Raw genomic sequence first — 15,510 nt, 5'->3', positions numbered from 1 at the left:
TTGAAATTACTCTGGGTAGCCTGGAATGAAGGCAAAAAGGTCCAATCTTCTTTCTCAGACCTCAAGGCAATCCTCCATGCAGCAGGGAAGTCATTCTTCCTTAACTTCCACAGGCCTGGAGTGTTCTGATGAGTGGCTCTGGAAGTCTAATATGTATACAGTGTTTACACAGAGTATCGGAAAAACAATGCTGGGGGACAAAATATCAAGTTAAGAATATCGAGGAGAAAAATATTGTTAAGGCAAGTTTCTCTAGATAAATGCAGTTTTACTATATATAATTCCACATACATGTACCTTGATAATGGTTATATAGAACAGTAAATCCATACTTACCTATCTGCACATACCTTCTCGATATGTTGCTCCTTGATGATGGATTAAACCCAGATCAGTTGACTGGGGGTGAGTGCTTACAATGTTCAGAACCGGGGTGGCGGAATGAGCTAAAGAATGATGATGGATCAAACCCAGATCAGTTGACTGGGGGTGAATGCTTGCAATGTTCAACACTCCGTCCATCATCACCTTCGGTTTTGCTAAGTTCGCCCTAAGTTGGCAAGGTATGCCCGGACGTGGGTCTCTTGCTCACTTTGCCACTAGATTCAAGATAGCCTGGCTGATGAGGGTTATGAACCCGAAACCGGTCCCAGGATGCTTGTTTCCGGTCCAGGAAAGACATGGCTTGGCAGTTCGGGCTGGACTGTTCCCATGAGCACAGGGGCAGACTGATTTGCATATGGCCATGTCTGAACAGGGGTGGCGGAGTGAGCTAAAGAATGATGATGAATTACACCCAGATCAGTTGACTGGGGGTGAGTGCTTGCAATGTTCAACACACCGTTCATCATCCCCTTTGGTTTTTACTAAGTTTGCCCTAAGTTGGCAGGGTAAGGTGGGTCCTTTGTTCACTTTGCCACTGGATTCAAGATAGCCTGGCTGATGAGGGTTATGAACCCCAAACCGGTCCCAGGATGCTTGTTTCCGGTCTAGGGAACACATGGCTTGGCAGTTCGGGCTGGACTGTTCCCACGAGGCACAGGATCAGACTGATTTGCATATTGCCATGTCTGATCTGGGATGGCGATGTGAGCTAAAGAATGATGATGGATTAAACCCAGGTCAGTTCACTTGGGGTGAGTGCTTGCAATGTTCAACACTCCATCCATCATCCCCTTTGATTTTCCTTGATATTTTTGGCATGATATTATGTCCACACGATATTGCTGTTTCCGATATTCTATCAGTGATCCATTTACACCTCACTCACAGTCCTACCCCCACATCTGATTCTGAAAATGTCTTCTCCTTCCCCTGTCAAGGCTCTAAACTGTAAGGGGGTGACAAAAGGCAGCGGAGGCCTGGTGTCAGGTTCCTTTGTGTTTGCAGGAGGCAAAGTCCTTTAAAACTTAAGTGGGTCTTGGTACAGCCCCTCCCTAGTCAACCTGTCAGGATGGCCCATTATGCCAATACCTAAGCACCCTTTCTGTTACTATCCAAAAGCAATACAAAAAGCCCCACAGCAGAGGCATTGACAGGCATGTGACCCAAGACACTGACAGAGGCACAGATGGTTAGGACAAGAAAATGCCAACTTTCTAAAAGCAGCATTTTTCAGAGTTGTTACTTAAATCCGGACTTCACCATTAAAGAGGATTTTAAATTACAACTCATTTGAGTGTAAAAGCATATCCCTATCTGCTCCCAATCAACTGTTAGCACTTATTAAATGTAATAAGGTACCCTAGTATTAGTCAACCAGAGAGATAGGCCTTCCGGCAGTGAGAATTTACTTTAGGAGTTTTTCACTGCCAGGACATGTAAAACTTAGGTACACACGTCCTTCATTTTAAATACAATGCACCATGCCCTTTGAGACTTTAGGGCCTAAAATAGAGGAAATTAATAAGTAGTAAAAATGAGTATTTAGGCCTGGCAAAAGGTTTAATTTGCCAGGTCGAAATGGCACTTTAAAACTGTACCACAGGCTGCACTGGCAGGCCTGATGCATGTTTTTAAAGTGGTACTTTAGTGGGTGGTAAAGGAGCATTACAGGCCTCCTAGTAGCAATTAATTTAAAGCCTCTGGGCACATATAGTACCGTTTACTAGGGACTTACAAGTACATTAAATGTGCAAATTAGATTTAGTCCACTCTTACCATGTTCGAAGGAGAGAGTACAAGCACTTCAGCACTGGTTTGCAGTGATATTAAAGCCAACAGAAACAACTTCATTAAAACAGGAGGGGTTAAGCCAAAATGTTTGGGGGAATACCACAAAAAAGGATGTCAGGTCTAACAATCAGAAAATCTGGGATTAAAGTGTTCTTTGATATTGTGGGATTCTATTGACAGCTTGTTCCATAAGCTAGCCAACAAAGCCCTCAATGAGTCCCCACCTCCACGTGCTTTACAATATCCACCCACAGCCATGATGGGAGAGGACCCAGATTTGAGGTTTTACCCAGACACAAAGTGGAAAGAAGTCCCTCAAATGTCTAAGTCTACACCCAACAAATTCACTGATGCTCTGCTCTATGTACCACTTCAATAGTATGCCATGTAGTGCTTACTTAATGGGGCATTGCTCTGAAAGTGACTTTGGTCTCTTAGCCTCTAGCCACAAGCCAGTTGGTATGGATAACTACCATAGATTGGCTAAATGCCACAGTGGTGAAACAGCCCATCTACTGCTGTGTGTGGGACATTGTGGTAGGTCTTAAATGTAATGCCATTCTTCCCTGGGAAATAAAAGCGAGAAATGTATGTGTGGTGTTCCAAGTTAGAAGCCTTCCTTTCTTCTGAGTCAAAAACTACAAGCTCACCCTAATACCTTGGAATTTACTAATATGCAGTCACATTACTTTTTTAGCTTCCCTGGTATTCTCTATCACCTTTTATTGTTTGCCGCATAGAGGGAGTTGGAAGAGTTATGTGGTTATGTGAAAGATATCAAGAAGTCGGTCAAGAAGAATCCCTAGTAGGTCAGATTCTACACCAAGGATAGCTAGAGGACACTAAGTATGAGGCGCCAGGAAGTATTTCACTGTGCTCCAGTCTAAGGGTAATTGTCTGATACTCAAAAAAATATTGGACTTGACGGGCAGGGAGAGGGTCACAGAAGTGAACTCTGATCTGGAAGTACCACCACCACTAGTTCGCCAGACGCAGGTGCCTTCACCCAGAAACTATTAGATTCTGAAAATTCAGACTTTCACAGAGCTCCAGTCAAAAATAATGTCAATAAATCAGATAAAATAATGGAAGTAAAGGAGTTTATTGAAAACAAGTCCTTTGTCACTTAACTTAAATGTAGTACACTTTGATTCTTAAATTTTCGATGAACACTTGTGTTATAACTTACATGTTGCCATTCCTCTTCCCTAGCTGTGTCTTCCCTACCGCGCAGCCAGCATGTGTGCTAGAATGTCTGATGATGTCATGGAATGCTTCGGTGCTGGGTTGAGTGTGTGGAGTGTCAGTTGGTGGATGCAGGCTGATCAGCAGGGAGGCTGCTCCTGATGGGGCTTTGCTATATTCTACTTGATTACCTGAAACTTAACCAGGAACTAAGCGTGAATAAACTTATTTGTTGTGTATATCTGGCTCAAGATTCTTCTGTTTATTACATTTTTGGCAACGATTTTTAAAGAACCTACACGTTGAGGAAGGAAGACTGTCTACAAGGATACTGGAATTAAGGAGCTTTTTAAAGACATTGGAACATGTGAAATGAAACCTGAATGAAAAGGGATCTCAGCGGAAACGCCCTGGTCAGCCCCACCAGTGTCCCTCATCAACAGGACCGCCTGCAGCCTAGGGCGTTTCACCTTCTACTACTGGTCTTCAAACTTTTTACTGTGGAGCATGCTGTCATCTGTTTTGTGAATTACTTCGTATTTCCAGTAGTCAATGGCATATTTGCACAGAGCACAGCAGAGTATTGCTGTGATTGTTACAACATGTACAAGGACTGGCAAGACATTCCACTACACTAGGAGTCTGCTGCCATCCTGCTGTTCTGAAAGACTTGTATCAGGCATTTTTTTTGCATGGACTGTGTGATCTGAGCAGCACACATCTTGAATCTACGTTCCTCTTGTGCCTGTGGATTGAGCGGGACCTGGACTGCCTGCTGTGTGGCGCATTTGATCCCCTACTACCTCTCTCCAATTCGATACCAAAGGGGTCAAGACTGATTTGCATATGACTGGGTTAAACTGGAATGGCATGGTGAGCAAAAAAACGATGGATTTAGGCCCAGATCCCTGTACTGGGGTGAAAGTATGAAATTGTTTTGCATTCTGTCCATCAACTGTTGTTTTTGCATTTGTCACCCCGAGCGAGATGGGTATGCTCAGATGTGAGTCCTGTGCTCTCCATGCCACTGGAATCAAGCTATCCTGGCTGATGAGGGCTGTAAGCCCGAAACCTGTCCTAGGATGCTTGTTTCCAGTCCAGGGAGGACCTGGCTTGGCAGTTCGGGCTGGACTGTTCCCCTGGGGCACAGGGTCAAGACTGATTTGCATATTGCTGGGTTCAAACTGGAATGGCATGGTGAGCAGAAAAACGATGGATTGAGGCCCAGATTTCTGTACTGGGGTGAATGTATGACATTGTTTTGCATTCTGTCCATCAACTGTTGTTTTTGCACCTCTCTACAATTAGCTTACTATAGAGCCTGACATCATCAGCTTTGGAGACTGTGTTTAGTGTTTCGTATGGTGCCTACAACTGCATGACTGTTATTGAGCACTCTGGTGAAAGCACATTCGTCGGGTTGCAGTGCGGTGCGGTGACAGTTTGACTTGGCAGCGTGTGGGATTCAGGTGAAGTGAGACACTTTTTAACTATTCATTTTGGTGTCCACCTATACTTCACGGTACTGGGCGTCTTTTAACTGCTGTGTTGCCGTTCAAAAGTTTATGCACGAGCTATCTACAGTGCGCGCAATCCTACCTGCATGAAGACGTGCGCAGCTCCGTGGGACCTTCTGTGACGTCTATTACTCTCTCGGCCTGCTCTGGGACGTTTTGGTGCACAAGTGCACCAAGAGGCACCCTGGATCCACGTAAGCAGTGTGCCACCATCTTTTGTTTGGCTCCGTCCTATCGAGTCTGGTGCAGTTCTCTGTAGTCTATGTGCTCTGCCAACCACGTTGTTCCCTCATTAAAGTTTTGGGAACTTTGCAGAGTCGTAAAGGAACCATGGCCAGAGAGAACGCATCATGCAGATCGTCTGTGTCTCTTTGTTTGTTTCCCACAGGTGCAGCTACTGGTACTCTTTTATTTTGAACCTTGGCCATGACTCAACTTTCGGTGCACTCATGGGGCAGCCATCCGGTTCTCTATGGAGACTCTTGTTCCTTGGGAAAATGGTATGTCAACCATTTTGAACTTGATTGAAGGGCACTCTACACAGTATTTACTTTTCTAGGATGAAGTCACTGCGCAACAGTTTATCAAAAGGTGACAGCTACTTGCAGCTTTTTGATAGGGATTTCTCTTTGGGTGAAGACCTCAGGTGAGAGATCGCTCACCGGAGTGAAAGAGTTTCTTTTTGTTTTGTTTATTTCCAAATACTGTTTTGTGGGGGGAAGTGTGTACTCTTTTACGTTGCCCTCTTGGGGTATTACGTGAGATTGTGGGTCAGTTAGAGCCCCAGTGCTAGTTCATCAGGAAGAGTTTTTCCCGTTTGTGTAGGTTGTGGGGGCGGTTGGTGCCCCTATTAATTTTTTGAGGGTGATGTTCACTCTATGGTGTACCCTGGTTTGGGGAGGTTTGTGGATTGTTAGTACCCAGTTGTCTAGGGTGACTTCTACCCTACAAGGTACTCAACTATGGGGAGTTTTGTTTTTAGGGAGGTGTTGTGCCCATTTTACGTGCAGGTTGTGGGGTGGTGAGTGCCCCAGTTCTGGTTCATAGGGAGGTGTGTTCCCTATTACATGAAGGTTGTGGGGTGGTGGGTGCCCCAGTTCTGGTTTTCTAGGGTGGTGAGTACCCTGGTATGTTGAGGTTGTGGGGGTGGTAAGTGCCCCAGTTCTGGCTTTCTAGGGTGGTGAGTACCCTAGTATGTCGAGGTTGTAGGGTGGGGAGTGCCTCATACTGGTTTTCTAGAGTGGTGAGTACCCTAGCATGTCGAGGTTGTGAGGTGGTGAGTGCCCCAGTTCTGGTTTTCTAGGGTGGTGAGTACCCTAGTACATCGAGGTTGTGGGGTGGTGAGTGCCCCATTCTGGTTTTCTAGGGTGGTGAGTACTCTAGCACGTCGAGGGTGTGGGGTGGTGAGTGCAACAGTTCTGGTTTACTTGGGTGGTGAGTACCATTACTATGATGTGGTTGTCTGAGCTGAGTGCCCCAGTTCTGGTTTTCTAGGGTGGTGACTACCCTAGTACATCGAGGTTGTGGGGTGGTGAGTGCCCCATTCTGGTTTTCTAGGGTGGTGAGTACTCTAGCACGTCGAGGGTGTGGGGTGGTGAGTGCAACAGTTCTGGTTTACTTGGGTGGTGAGTACCCATTACTATGATGTGGTTGTCTGAGCTGAATGCCCCAGTTCCTGTGGCTGTGAGAGCTGTGTGTCCCAGTTCTGTTTTCAAGGGTGTTGTGTACCCTATCATGATGAGGTTGTGGGGTTAATGCCCTAGTTCTGTTTTTAGGATGTGTGTACCCTAATATGTTAAGGTTATGGGTGGTCAGCACCAAATACACCGAGGCATAGGCTTGCCTCCGTTCTAAGCCATGCTATTGCAATGCTCGTATTTTTTTCCCAAAGGGAGGGGGATGCGGTTAATCTCAATCAGTTTATTTATTTATTGGTATTTGGTCAAACCCATAATTTCATGCATGTATATTGTGTATTTCTTCCTTCTTTTCTGATGTGATGTTTTAATGATGTTTCCATCTGTCTGCATCATTTCTATGTTATGCATGTATATTGTGTATTGCTGCCATCTTTTCTGATGCAATGTATTTGATGATATTTCTATTCATGTGCAACATTTCTACATGTTGTTTCCCTAAGGAAGGGGATGTGTTATAACTTACATGTTGCCATTCCTCTTCCCTAGCTGTGTCTTCCCTACTGCTCAGCCAGCATGTGTGCTAGAATGTCTGATGATGTCACGGAATGCTTAGGTGCTAGGTTGAGTGTGTGGAGTGTCATTTGGTGGATGCAGGCTGAGCTGCAGGGAGGCTGCTCCTGGTGGGGCTTTGCTATATTCTACGTCATTACCTGAAACTAACCTGGAACTAAGCGTGAATAAACGTATCCTGTTTTGTATAGCTGACTCAAGGATCTTCTGATTATTACAAGTTGTCTGTATCATTGAGGTCAAAGGATAGTGACACGCTGTTTGACAATACTAGGCGTGGTAGTGCTGACAAGATGCAACGGAAGTGAAAACTGTGAATTAAAACAGAAGATTTACTGAATGGAAGTCAGGAAACAGCCACATCTTTGAATCCAAAATGAAGAAAGCGAACTATCACGTCATATTAAAATTAGTTTATTACATCTGTAAAGGTGAGATAATGAACGGGTAAAATTTGAAACATGAGGGTACGTTTACCCATACCTTGTATTTAAGACATCACAGAAATATTAAAAGCTGACCATGTTCTGTGACATCACAATACATTCCAAATAATGACCAGGACAGGTGCTTGAGGAACAGAGGTGGCTGCACACATAGTGCCAGATATACTAAAATTTCACACAAAGCATCACAGCACACAAAGCATCACAGCAAGGCAAGTCGTTGTGCTGCATTGCGTGAATGGAAGAGAGCTGAACAGCACCATATTTACAAAGATTTGTGTGTGTTCGCACTTAGGACTGCCTAGCACCAATGCAGGCATCCGTGTGTCATATCGCAAGAGTGCATGTGTTGTGGTGAGGAATGTTTTTTGTTCAGCAAGGGACACCTCCCCTCACAAAAACCATCCTCAGAGACACATTCCTCGTTCTTCTGTAGTACACATGGAAAGAGGCAGTAACGCAGGGAAATGAAGATGTTTGTCCTTGTTACACCTCTCTCGGTTAGGCACACCATTGTGGCGCAAACCCAGGTTAGTAAATCTGGGTTTGCGTCAAAATACATAGGTGGATGCATAGGAACGCCCATGCTCCACCCATGTAACGCCTACTCGACGCAGTGTGAAGCAAGGAAGCGCAAGACACTGCGTTGCGTTACCTTTTAGGGTCAAGCCTGAGAGAGCATGCGCTAGTGCATTTGTCTCACTTGTGAGACACTGTTGTTAACAAAAAGGGCTTGGAGCACGCCCGTTGCATACCATTTGTTGATTTGCATGACACCCTTCTTTACAGCTTCGTGATATATCAAGGCAGGCCTAACATCATTTCCGTTCCTCTCTGGAGCGGAACCAAACCCTGATCGATTCAGCTTAATCAGTGCCCTTCCGCTGCTCCATATGTGATTGAGGTACTATTTTGTTCTGTTTAACTTTTAGTGTCCTGCAAAAACATGCCCAGCAGGACAAGCAAAATTGCAAATATTTATTTTCTATAATGAACTTTCTTATATTTTGCCAGGCCTTCATTTCTCAATGTGCACTCCTGCCGTCCAAAACAATCTGGCCCACTCCAACCTGCCCCACTCCAATTTTGCCAACTCCAATCTGCCAAACTCCAATCCAAAAACATTCTGACCCACTCAATCCAAAACAATCTGCCCCACTCTTGTCCAATACAATCTATCTAACTCCAATCGAAAACAATCCACCCCACTCCAATTTGCCCCACCCCAATCCAAAAACAATCTGCCCCACTCCAATCCAAAACAATCTGCCCCACTTCAATCCAAAACAATTTGTCCCACTCCAATCAGCCCTACTCCAAAACAATCTGCCCCACTCCAATCCAATATAATCTGCCCCTCTCCAATACAATCTACCTCACCCCAATACAATACACCTCACCCCAATCCAATCAATCCCACCGCAATCCAATCCACCCCACCTCACCCCAATCCAGTCCACACCAATCCAGCCAAGTTGGGTCTACCTCTCTCCAATCCACCCTACCCCACTCCAATCCATCCCACCTGAATCCGAAAGTCCACCTCAATCCAATCCACCCTACACAATCCAGTTCACCCCACCCACTCCAATTCACCCCACTTCATTCCACCCCACCCCACTCCAGTCCACCCCACCCAACTCCACCCCAGCCCAATCCACCCCACTCCACTCCAAACCATTCCAATGCACCCCACTCCAGTCTACCCCACTCTACCCTACCCCAATCCAATACACACATCATTTCAATCCACCCCACTTGATCTAATCCATCCCAACCAGTTCACACCACTCCAATCCACGCCACTCCATTGCAATCCAATCCACATCACTCTACTCAACCTCACCACCCCCTATCCAAATCCAATCCACCCCGGTTCAGTCCACCCCACTTAATCAAATCCATCTAGACCACCACACTCCAATCCACCCTCCTCAAATCTAATCCAATCCACCCCACTTTAGTCCAATCCAATCCAACCCGCCCCACTCCAATCCAACCCACCCCACTCCAATCCACCCCCTCCAGTCCAGTCCAACCACCCCCTTCACTACACTCTAATTCACCCCACTCCAACCAACCTACTCTGATCCAATCCACCACACTCTAACACACTCTAACCCAAACAATCTAATCCATTCCGCTCCAGTCTACCCCAATCAATCCACCTCACCCCATTTCAATGCACCCAACTGCAATCCAATCCACCACATCCAGTCCACACCACTTCAATCCACCCCACCCCACCCACTGCAAACCAATCTACTTCAATCCTGTCCACCCACTCCAATCCACCCCACTCAACCCAACTCACACTACCCCAACCCAACCCCAATATAATCCTCTCCAATCAAATTTACCCCGCTATCTCAATTCCCTCCAACCCATTCCACCCTATTCCACCCCATTCCACTTCACTCAATGCCACTCCACTCCACACCACTCTACTCTATGACACTGCACTATACGATACTCTCTGCCACTGAACATGAACTCTACTCCCCTCTACTCAACTCTACGACACTCTACTCCCCCCACTCCACTCTACGACACTCTAATCCCTCAAATCCAGTCTACAACACTCTATTCCCCCACTCCACTCTAGAACGCTCAACGCCACTAACTTTTAGCCTTGCTGAACAGTAGCCACCCTGGTGTACAACATGGCAAAACCACATTGCCAAAGCCAATAGCTTTTGTATAGGAGAGACCTATGGGCTTTGCCAACCCTTCTCTTTTTTACAATGCAACGCAAGATGAATCAAATAGGCCCTTGTATGGCTTTGTAAATCTTGCCTAGCATTTGGTATCCTGGCTGCACCAAAACAGTGGCTCAACCACAACGCAAAATGTGAATAAATCTGGGCCTTAGAGTCTGTATATTCAATTGAACTTCCATGTTAACTTCTGTACATTGTGATAGATGGCGCAACACATTACTCCACCCCAAATCTTAATACGTGGAGAAGAGTGGCTCAGTGGTTAGAGGCGGCAGACCTGAAACTGAGATTGGCCCGGGACCAGGGTTCAATTCCCAACATGGCAGGGTCTTGGGTCAATGTCCGCGGACTCGATAATTCTCGCCTCGGCACCTACTCTTACCTTGGGCTCCACTCTGCAACTCTGGGCAATAGCTTGCTTAATCTTCACAACGGCCCCTTCAACGCCGGGGATGCCTGGTCTCACCTTGGGGATGCCCAGGAGGGACCATCTCACAGGGAAAGCCAGGACGGGTTCCCCAGCGGTATACACCGCCAGGACACTCTGAGATGGAGTAACAGTGCGCTTTACAAGTATACTTGTGAGAAGTGTGGCTCAAATGGTTAGAGCGGCAGACCCTGATGCAGAGGTCTAGCCTGGGACCAGGGTTCAATTCCCCGCCTCGGCGGGTCTTGGGCTCAAAAATTCCACGGACCTGATAATTCTCGCCTCGGTGCCTATTCCTATCATGGAGTCCCACTCTGCAACTCTGGTCAAAAGCTTGCTTAATCTCCACAACGGCCCCCACAACGCTAAGGATGCCTGGCCTCCACCTTGGGGGTGCCCAGGAGTGGACACCTCACAGGGAAAGCCAGGATGGGTTCCACAGCGGTATTCGTACAAGCGCCTTGAGACCCTTGCGGGTGAGTAGTGCGCTATACAAGTGAATGTGATTACGTATTTGTATCGTGCATGGCTACCCGAAGGCATCCCTGCGCTTAAGACAACGTTCATTCACCAAAGTCAGACAAACAGGAGGGTTTTTAGTAACTTCCTGAAACTAAGATGATTACTTTCCATTCTAAGATAGAGAGGAAGATTGTTCCAGAGTCTAGAAGCCTGTAGGGAGAAGCGTCTGCCACCCATACGCACTTTCCTTGTTTTTGGGATTGAGAGGAGATTCTTATTAGAGGATCTTAGTTCCCGCTTAGGAAGGTAGGGACAAAATAGTGACTGTATGAGAGAAGGGGCTTTTTTGTGGATTACTTTATGGACCGTAACCAGGGTTTTAAATTCGATCCTCTGCTGCACTGGGAGCCAGTGCAGTTGGCGAAGTACAGGTTTGGCAGATGTCCTTCGCAAGTATCAATTTACATTTACATACTTCATTTACATTTTAAGAACAATGGCATGTAATAAGCACATAGTCCTTCTCGAAAATGTAATTTTTCATTACACTGCTACATTTTGAGTAAGTCATTAAAAACCGTTGGAGTTGAACATTCTATTGGTTGTTTGCTGTGGTGAATATGAACACTGTACACTTGTAATTAAGAACTAGGACTATTTTTGCACTGATTTCATAAAAAGAGTCACAGATCAAATAACTACGCATACTGCAAATTAAAATTGTGCCTTCTTTACACTTTTACTAATAGGGAGCTGGACGTTTCATTTCCCATTCCGAAGTGCATGCACAAGTACGTATCGGAGTGCTACAGGAGTACGTTTTGAAGTATTCCAAAATGCCTTTGTAAAAAGGACCCTGAATGAAAAAAATCCTTTCATACATGAGGCCCCTGGTTCCCATTGTTATGTCGGTCAAACCTCTATGCTACATTATCTTCAAGTCAAATAAAAGAAGCGAGTGGAAAGCTGGAAGAACACAACATGAAAACGCTGTCAATTCTCTCAGTGCAAATCATATATTTTCCTATGTTTTTCTCTATTTAACAAAGGAAAATTCCAAAAGTCAAAGAAAGAAAATCCGCATACTTAATATAAACCGAAAAGACTGACTCAAGTAAAGAGAAAAAATAAAATAACCTTCTTACATTTCATAACAGTAATGCAATGAATGCAACAAATGAGCTTGAGAATTCTAAATGTGGAATTATTTCATTTGGCCATTTAAAAACTAAAAAAGATGTTCTCAGTTCCATAATTACAGATATTTTCTTCCCTCCGTTAATTAGCCTCCGTGCACTTTTCTTCATTAATTTCTTCACTGAGTTAAGGATAATTCGAAGTCTCATAACTAATACGGCACAGAAGAAAAAACGTGACGATCGAAAAATATATTAAGGTTTCCATAATGGTCAACTCTACCTGAAGTATAATATCACCATTAGTAATAGAATAAGGGGGCATATTACCAAGCAATAGCGATAATTATCACTATGCATGGTTAGCGGCTAAAATGATATCACCGCGCGCCGACGATTTTTACCGCTGAGATACCTTGATATTATCAAGGTTTATCTCGAAAGCGGTAAAAATCCTGCAAAATGCATGAATATCGCTGAAAAATCTGCGATATTCATGCATTATCGTGACCTTCCATTGGATAACATGGCTAAGAACTGCTCTGGGCAGGCGTTGGCTTTTTTATTTCCAAAAGTAAGGCTTTGTTGATAATTGGAGATAGCGATATTAGCGACTGTTTCCAGTCGCTAACATCTTGGCACGCCCACTTTGCATGTCATTAGCGATAAATATCGCAGACATGCAAAAGTGGGCCCCAAGATGATCGCTATCTCCTACTAGCTGTCGCTAACTAGTGTTAGCGACAGCTAGGTAATAGGGCGATAAAATTATCGCCGCTTTAGCGGGAAAAAGTCCCACTAAGGCGGCGATAATGGCCCTTGGTAATATACCCCAAGATTCCTTAATTCTTAAACCTCAGTATTCTTCCACTATACGAGAATTGCTATGAGGCATGGATAAACTTATCTGTGTCCTTGAATTTGATTCACATCTGGCTATATCTTCCTTTTTAATTCTCGCCTGCAGACAGCTTTAGCGGTCTGTTCAGAGCTACTGTAATCCCAAAACACACAGCAGACGGCACACACACACATATATATACAGAAATGAGCATTTGAAGAACCTTTCAGCCATTGGTTACTGGAGTTCAGCTCGCTTCAGAAACTGGCTAGCAGGGTTGTCTTCAGCACAGGTATCAGCTCACAACATTTTCCGAATGTAAACATCCTAAAAAAGTAATGCCTCTCCCCACACACGTGCACTGGGATGAATTAATTTTCCCAAGAAGGGGCCTGCCCCACTTGCTTTCTCTATTTGTTCTTTCTGTTTTTTAAAGCCTAGCAGCTCAAAAGTGCCATCCGGACGCCCGCTTCTCTTTAGGCACTCCTTCATGCTTTCATTTTCACTTTACCATTCTGAAATGTTGAAAGATTACATTAAAATAACCTGAAATGGATCCCAGTGGAATCCAAAGCAGTCACTGGATCACATGAGCATGCATGCAGCACCTGGCAGCCATATTGACATTTTTAACTCCATTTTTGGCGTTTACATTACCTTTCCAATGTGGCTAAAGTCCATTCCAGAACGATTAAGTAACAAAATAAATAAAAATCTGAAGCAGTGGGAGTGCCAATAGAAAGAAGTATTGGCAAAGTCAATAGGACGACACTTGCCTCTTCCTATTGGCTGTGCCACTGTTTGTTGAATTTAGTGATTTTTTGAGGGGGTGCATTTGAGTTTTTGTTTCAGAAATTATTTTTTATAAGGTAGGAGTTTTTTTTTTAAAGCGTTTTAGGTAATAAAATCAAATACAGTACAAATCACTTTGATCTCAACAATCACTATATTAATAATAGAATAAACAAAAATGTCCCTTGTTACAGGTGTCATCATGGTTGCAGTCGGCACAATAGGCACCATAGAACAAGAACTTTAATACGTGCATACTATGTGACTGATTACGGATAAAGAGTAGATATTCAACCAACAAATCAGAACTACAGTGTAGTGGGATTGCCTATCAAACATAAGCATCTCACCAAAAGAGGACATTTGAAGCAATCTCGCCTGCCCAAAGGCATCAATCCAGGGGTTTAGTGGGGCTTGCTGGCCCTTCAGGCTCATGAAAAGGGTAGCCAGAAAGTAAACAAATCTCCCTTATCATTACAGGATTTCACGTCTCTCATTGGCCATCTTCGGACATGGCTGCGCTCCCAGCATGGGGCTACTTTTTTCCTAGTAATTAAAAGTGCTAGAGGAGTGAATCTGCACTGGGGCATGCAACTCACTCACATATCACAAACATTCTGAAAGCGGGGAGGGCCACAGTATCGAGTTTAAAATCTCAAAGATAGAGGCAAAAATAAAATTCCAGTATTTTGCAGTATCATGGCTTGTTCAGGTCAAATGCAGGAAATCAGGCTGACACCTAATACAGTCCATCTTCACCGCCATACCCATCCCATACAATCCTTTAGGGGTATAACAAATCCTGCGTAAAATGTGGAATGCAGCAGTCTATGCCCAGGGCCGGACTGGGAAAGCAAACCAGCACTGACAATTACGTCGGACCACCCCGGGGGGTGGGGTGGTCCCTGTGAAGGGGGGGGGGGGAAACATTGCTGCTCAGCTTTTGCTATGGGGCAAATTTGCAGCAGTGCTGCAATATCGGCCCCCAGTAACAAAAACAGCCCCCATCGGTCCAAAACTGCCCCCCACCCTTCCGGGCCACCAGGAAAACACCCGGTGCTCGCTACGGCCAGTCCGGCCCTGTCTACGCCTACTCTTGAGATAGATGTCCTTGATTATATACATCCCATCTCAACCCATTTTCCCTAGCTCTCAAGTGTCTACTCGCCCTCATATCTGGCGTAGCTCTGTATGAATGCAAGATCAGGTGGTTAGGATCAGCATTAGTTAGTGACAAAGATAAAATGAGGCGCGGGCTCAGTTCCAAAGAGAAAGATGAATATTTGTTCTGAACTGTAGCACGCAGTGAGTAATACTACAAAAACTCCAAGGCCATGCATGCAATTCGTCATGGGCCTGATTCACAAAGGCAAACGTACACTTTTGTGTAGGACTGGCCTATCTTTTTATGTGCAGAGTTCACCACCCTGACTGCAAGGTCCCCGCAGTTGTAAAGCTACTATCAAATCGTAGTTAGTGAGTACCAAAAAAGAGTAAACTCACACAAAAGTTTAAGTTTACATTTGTGAATCAGGCTCCATGCCTTACAGATACATAAATCAGGCCTCTGGAAAGACATGACAGAAACATAATACTATC

The 15,510-nt window shown here is 44.8% G+C and overlaps 1 protein-coding gene across 1 annotated transcript in view; it reads right to left on the bottom strand.

Moving 5' to 3' along the window:
* The window catches only part of PRKG1 (protein kinase cGMP-dependent 1), a 2,371,600-nt gene that overhangs the window by 2,297,780 nt on the left and 58,310 nt on the right, over nucleotides 1-15,510 (bottom strand). The gene's annotated exons all lie outside the window — the stretch shown is intronic.

Source organism: Lissotriton helveticus, chromosome 5_1, assembly GCF_964261635.1.
Source record: "Lissotriton helveticus chromosome 5_1, aLisHel1.1, whole genome shotgun sequence".
NCBI classification, from domain to species: Eukaryota; Metazoa; Chordata; class Amphibia; order Caudata; family Salamandridae; genus Lissotriton; species Lissotriton helveticus.
This window is presented reverse-complemented; position numbering and strand designations above follow the sequence as displayed.